The following is a 7,138-nucleotide window of genomic DNA, read 5'->3' on the forward strand; positions in this document are numbered from 1 at the left end:
AGTCAGGAGAAGCAAAATATTTTTTATTCCACTCTTGTTTATTTTCTAAATTATATGCTCTTCAATTAAAAAAAAAAAACAACAACTAACCAAACCCCACATGCTTAATTTCTCTTTCCACTCTTCCTGTTTCTCAAGGCAATTTATATTTTTCAGTAGAAAGACTGCACTTTACGTAATTTTACATTTCCATTCAATCCTATTTAAGATTCTTTCTCATGTTTATAACTTCCATCTACCTACATACCATCGGTTCAGGTGTCTCTCACAAGCTCAGTGCTGTATTATCAGCAGGGACATACAAGGGCTTTCCTTCCCTGGTGGTCTATGAAGCAAGGCAGGTCACATTCATCCGTTTTGCCCTCATTCCTCTTGGTTTATTTGCCTATCTGTGATCCAGCCTCCAGGCTGGATGGTGTGCCAACATGTAGGTTTCCTATTGGCCTCTCAGCAGGACCCTCTGGATTTCCTGGGAACACCAGTCCTGCTGTAAGTCTTGGGACATTACCCACCATTATCCCACCCCTATTATTCCAATGAATTCCAGCTCACCTCTGTCTGCCACCCAACTCACTTCACAGAATCCATGGACACACTTCCTGAGATACAAGATCACTTCTACCATTAATTTTAAAAGATAATTTGCGTTACCTCTGCAGGATACCCCCCACTTGTTGCTCCATTTGATGAAAATCAGAAACATATGACTGCGAGTTATCACCCATATTACAGCAGACACCAAAATGTGCTGCTGCTGTGCAATGTGTAGGAGAAAAAGCACTAGAAGTGCAAAAGGCATCAGAGTCAGCACTAAGCTTTTTTTTTAAAATCATTGTGTATTGAAAATCAGGGCTTAGACGTACACTACACACATTTGCACTGTTATCCCCTATTCAGATTCCACAGCTGTACTCTCAGAGCTTTCCTCTCTCCAGACACAGAAGAGGCACAGAAGGTTGGAGAGAAACACTCTTCTTCTGTGCTAGAAAGCTGGTTGTTAAGAAAACATCTCTTAGATGCGTAGGTCATGTTGCATTTGTCTCATCTGGGCTCATCTTTTCCCTACCAGAGATTGGCCTGTACCAGGCAGGGATGCAGGGCACTTTCTGACACATGTATTTGTCCAGTAAACACTGAACCACCCCACACTTCACAGAAGCTTCCACATACACTCCCAGCCCTGCAGCCCCAGCTCAGAACTGACCTTACCGTATTGAGGAGAGAAAAACCAGTACAAATGTGTATTTTTCAGTACTGGGTAGTTCTCATGGTGATTTTATCCATCTATAGTAATATCAGAAGGATGATATTAGCTGACCATGCCAGTAACAACAATCATGGCTGCTTGCCACCAGGAGAGAAAACTATGTTATTTTTCCTGACACACTGAATTTTCCATGTTGCATTTAGCTTAGTAAACAGTCAGCTGGAGCTTCCTGTTCAGACTTCCCATAGTATAAACTGCTTTTTCTTTTCCTTCTAAAACAGCTTTCTATTTCCTCTCTTACATTCAGAGGGAAGTTAGAACTGAGATTGCACAAAAACTCTGCATAAACGATACTGGTTTTATGTGTATCTTGAGGTTCACAGGGATTTCCACAATGACCCAAGTATAAGTTTAGATTTCTAACATATATGTCAGTAGCTCAGGAGACATCTCCAGTCACAATTCATGTGGGTTTCCTCTACTCCTTTTACAGGTCATTCCTCTCCCAAAATCTGGCAGACATGATCCACTCAGGGGTGGCCACAGCTCTCCATCTGGGATACCCAGATAGCTGTACATTCATCTTGTCCTTGTTTCATGGCCAGAAACAGCTGTTAGGGCAGCCTGGGCACTCTGTGGCTTCAGCCACCAAGTGCTTGGCCCTGCTCAACCTGTGGATGATTTAAAAACCTGCATTTCTCACCCTGGTGTGAAAACCATCCCTCTTACTGGACTATCTTTGCTGGATGAAAACCAGAAATGAATCCTCGTGACACAGAGAAAGGCTCTGCAAGAGAGAAGAAGAATCATAAGGCTGTATTGAATAGATCACCTCGACAATTTCTAGGATTCAGCGGCATGAAGTAATTTTTTTACAGGCCTCAGTTCTTCTCTGACTGAGCAGAAGAGATGCAAAGAACAATCAGACATGACTTTACAGACTATCAGCAGCTAATGGTCTTATGGGAACCTTACTTCTTTCTCTGAGGGCCTGCCTACTTTTGCAGAGCACAAGACACGTCAAAGAACCCAATCAGAGTGGGTATATGTTATATTGTATCTGTAAATTATGGGCAGAAAGTGACTGAAGACGGGGCAGCAGAAGTTTCTTTGAGACAGAAAAGCCCCAGGTAACTATGATGTGTGGCAATACCCAAGTATTTACAAGCACAGCCAGCCAAGTGCAAGACACAAAGCCACTCTGACCCTCCAACAGAGAGGATAAGGGTAGGGATCTTCTTAAAAAGAAGCTCAGAGACAACCAGCTCTGCTCTGTCCCTTTTTTTGACTCTTTCCTTAGAATTATAAGAAACTTGGAGTTGGCTTATCAGAGAGGAGGCAGAGACTAGTGGGAATCTCTGGACCCTTAAAAAAAAAATCCGTCTTGAAATATAAGTGCAAGTGTAGGTAAAATTCACAGTGAACAACTTTTTAACCCAGCTCACTATTATGCTTTATGCAATATATTCCTTCTATAAAGAGAAGCATTTGATATTCATCGCTTTGCAACTCATTCATTAGGGGCCTGAAATTTTCACATAATTTTCCTCGCAGATGTCCAACATAATAGAGAATGAGAGAATTAAAATTGCATCCAAACACACACACAAACAAATAGAAATAGAAAATCCTTTTATAACCTATGAGGTCAAAAGCAGGAAGCACAGTTAAATATGCTCATGTTTGAAATGGTAAGGTTGGGGAATAAAGATACATGTATTTATGACCCCTGCAGAATCTCAATATGGTGTTCAAGAGGACAGAACTAAAAAATTATCATCATTTTTCAGAGCAGACACAACTTTTGCAGAGGACCAGTTACAACTGAGCTCAAACATCTCTGTGCTTTAGTTTGCCACCTGTTGATAAATACACTCATACTTCGCACATGGTGGTTATAATGGTATTTAAAGACTGTTGTGAAGCGTTCAGAAAAAATAGTGATAGAATCACGGAAATAAATACAAAGGTAGAAAATTGCCAACATCCTTACTGCTAAGAAAATTTGAATTGAGTCCAGATCCCTTCAGAAGATTCTAAGCCACAAAATGTATGTAAATTATACGATTTCTCATTAAGGTTTAATTAGGTTTTAAAAATGGGTTCAAGCTAAAGAAAGAAATACATCACAGAGGAAAAATAAATAAATAGAAGACAGTATATTGCTCAAACCTGGAATGTGCAAGGTCTGGTTACAAGTCCTGGCTCTGCAGCAGACCTGCTACATACAGACAAGAGTCAGGCCTGTCTACTGGTCAGTTGGATGATAGTGCAAAGTCTATGAAACTGAATGGTAATTTTCAGATTTGTGATTTTGCTCAATTAACAGTAATTATTGCTGTTAAATCATCTCCTGAAAGTTTGTAATCAGCTGCTGTTAACAACAGTTTTAATATTTATGGTACCATTTACAGCTTAGACTTTTTTTACAGTCTGCCAATGAAACCCAGGGTTTAACAACAGCTGGCACTTACGCTACAGCCTTATTTTAAAATGGTTTTTATGTCTTAAAGAAATCAGAGTAACCTGCTGAAGGGACAAGGCTGGAGGAGAAAATCTGTTAATTGAGGGTTTGTTTGAACTATTTCTACAGCAGGACTTTACAAGGCTTGATACCTGATCCAAGCAGCTGATACAAGAAAGACACAAAGTGCACATGTTCACCTTGTCACTCACTTGTGTGGGTACTCAGCACTGCTGCCTGGGCACCGAAATACCATTGCAGTCCAACTGGATTTTGGCACTGGATATAATTTAGAAATTATCTCACCATAGCCTCGCCACTGTGTTATAAATGGTTCTTCAACTACAAAATAAAGAGATCCAAATTATCACCTCTGTTTTTATCAAGACTGCCACTCATCAAATCTGTGCAATACAGGCTGACTACAGGATTCTATTAAAGTTTTATGACAGGAATAGCCCATTGCGTACAATCCCTTGTACGCAACGTACAATCTTACCTTTCAAAATCTCTCTCTTTCTGCAAAGATGGGTAATAGCTTCAGGAACTGTAAAGTATTACGTGGCTCATAAGGTCTCACAAACTGCAACGTACTGAGTGGCTTGTGGGTTTTGGCAAGTGTTCCAGGTCAGCAATTACTAAATAGTGGTGATTTATGAAGCCTTATCCCATAGATCTGCAAGATTAAATATTTTATGAGAGTGTGTTTTAAAGGAGTGAAAAAGAAAACAAACAAACAAACAAAACAAACAAAAACCCCCCCCCCCCCAAAAAAGGTAGCCCAAAACTTCCTTACAAAGCAGAAACCCAGTCCTGTGTTAGTGGAAATTTTTATCACATCACCCAAGCGCTTCACAAACTTTAACAAATTAATCCTTTACGCTCTTGTGAGCAAGGAAATATTATCCTTTGTATTATACTTTGAGGAAATTGTAAAGACTGTAAAGCTCAAGTATTCCAATACATCTAGTCATTTTTGAGGGTTTGAGTTTCTGACTGCTCAATTCTATGTTTAGCTTCCAGGAATCCTGCATTATTTGCAGCTCCTCTTCATATGGACTTACCTTCTGAAGTACACCGACTACCTTTTTTTTTTTTTTCTTTTCCTGAACTATAAATCCTAATTAAAAACCGTACAGAATCACAGAATCAAAGAATCACCAAGGTTGGAAGAGACCTTCAAGATCATCTAGTCCAGCTGTCAACCCAGCACCACCATTATCATCCCTAAACCATGTCCCCAGGTGCCACATCCAGGCACCTCTTGAACACTTCCAGAGATGGTGACTCCACCACCTTCCTGGGCAACTTATCCCAATGCCTGACCACTCTTTCAGTGAAAACTTTTTTTATAATAGCTAATCTGAACTTCCTCTGGCACAACAAAAGGCCTCTCATCCTTTCCCTTGAGATATGGCAGAAGAGACTGACCTCCACCTGGCTACAACCCCCTTTCAGGTAGTTGTAGAGAGCGGTGAGGTCCCTCTGAGCCTCCTCTTCTCCAGGCTAAAATATAAAACATAATTTTAAGAATGTATCACTAATACATTGAGAAGTACCTTACATGGTCCCTTCTACATCTGTTCGACCACAGATCAAGAAAAAATAATTAGTTAGTCTACTCTTCCTTGATTTTTTTGAACTAACAATCCGATTGTTCATGGACATTGCTCCATGTCCATGCATTCTCTCTCCAGATGGTTGAGTCTGAGATACAGAAGAACCAGCAGTAGTTTCTATTACCACACAGCATCCACTGTTGATTTGTAATATTTTACTCCTATCTGGGCACACATTCCTCAGCTACCAGTGTAACAAGGAAAAACATCAAACCTCTTTGATCTCAGCAGTGTGCCACTAAAAAATGGAAGCTTTAAGAGATTAAGTTCTACATCCCCCACACTGAGAATTAGAAGTGGCCCAGGCAAGTAGAAAACTCTTATTGCTTTCCAGAAAAAGTTGACTGTTACTCAACTATACTAAATTTTAAGGGAATAAAAATCATAAACCCAACACACATATATTGACATGCTTATCAATATATAACACATTTATAACATTGGGCTTTTAAAAAATTTAGTGTCAGAGTACTTTTATTCTTTAATAACATAGTTGAGCTGCTTTAGGAAAAAATCCAAGATAAACAGAACAAACTATCCATCAAAGAAAACTCCTACCTACGATGAGGCTGTGCCCATGTTCTGGTCTTGACAGGAATCACCATTTTCTCTCTCACATTTCCTCATGATGAGCTCAGCCATCATAAACCCTGAGCCAGCAGAAGGAATGATACAGTGCAATCTCTTTATCAGTCTGATGGGTTTGGTTTCCTGCCCAAGTCTTGCATGGGGATACAGCTTGGGGGAGATGTGAAGACTGTATGCCTAAAGGGATAAGTATCAGGAATTTTGAGGTCCCTCCAGAACAAGGATATAACGGGCTCATGACAATTTTGAGAGCTCAAAACAGTGCTCCCTGTTTTGAGAGCTTAAAATTAGACCTTTTCTATTTTTCTTTTCTTGACAAGAGCTGCAGTCTGCTGAAAAAAGGTCTGATATTAAAGAACAAAATCATATTGAGCTCCTTTATAAAATAAATTAAAAAAAAATTAAAAAGAGCAATTGTTTCACTGTTTTAGACTTTTAAGCAATCAATAGTTTATGTATCAGCTCCATGGTGGCCACCTAATGGATCAGTCACACTTCCTGCACTACCCAAGGAATTGTCTGTCCTTCTGAACACCCAGAGCTGGTTTATTCCTTTTCCTATTGGGCTCTACCCTATCCATCTTCCTTGGCTCGGGGTTTCTTCCTCATAACAATTCTGTGAAATTGAAACAACCTAGTAAGGAAAACACCCCATGGTTTGCCCAAGAGTGAACATTGAGGCACAACTTCCCTCGGACGAACAGCAAAGCTTCATGTCCAATAAGGACTGAGCTCGTTCCAGGCACTGTGATGTTCTTTATTGCCTCCACCAGCCAGGGACTTTTAACAATACAATAACATCAGAAACAGTTCCAAAGGGTACTGGGGTGTCCTTATGTCTTCTAAGTTAATTGCTGTTACTGTCTCTATGGGAATCTCTAGCAGATAGCTGGAAGGCAGGTACATGACTTATCAATAAGGATTAAAAACAAGATCCAGAGGGCCCTGTCTGGATTAGCATCAAAGGTGCACATAGGCAGCAATGCATGGTACAGGTAATTATTGACAACTGATTGTAAGGTGATGTAGTTTTGCCACTCCTGAAGTTGAAGATGAGCTGAGGAATGGGAGCAGTCCTGGAAGATGATAGGATGATCCTTACCAGACTTTTTTTTTTTTAAGTCCTGAGAAGAAACCACAAGTTTTCCATTTGCCTAATTAACTGTAGTTAGAAACAAATGATGATCTGTACTAAATAACTAGGACTGTTTAACGCGACTCATTTGTTCTTTGGTCGAACAAAAGAATTCCTGAATCTTG

General features: G+C 40.0%; 1 long non-coding RNA gene across 1 annotated transcript; it reads right to left on the reverse strand.

The window, feature by feature from the left end:
* Window positions 1-469: 469 nt before the first annotated feature.
* Window positions 470-4,897, reverse strand: LOC113969369. The gene is made up of 3 exons (XR_003534836.1): window positions 4,171-4,897; window positions 3,884-4,013; window positions 470-1,994 (listed from the first exon to the last, which is right to left on the reverse strand). It is a non-coding gene; the product is annotated as an uncharacterized LOC113969369 (long non-coding RNA).
* Window positions 4,898-7,138: the final 2,241 nt, after the last annotated feature.

This window comes from Neopelma chrysocephalum, unplaced genomic scaffold, assembly GCF_003984885.1.
Source record: "Neopelma chrysocephalum unplaced genomic scaffold, ASM398488v2 Primary Assembly neopelma1_72, whole genome shotgun sequence".
Classification (NCBI taxonomy): domain Eukaryota; kingdom Metazoa; phylum Chordata; class Aves; order Passeriformes; family Pipridae; genus Neopelma; species Neopelma chrysocephalum.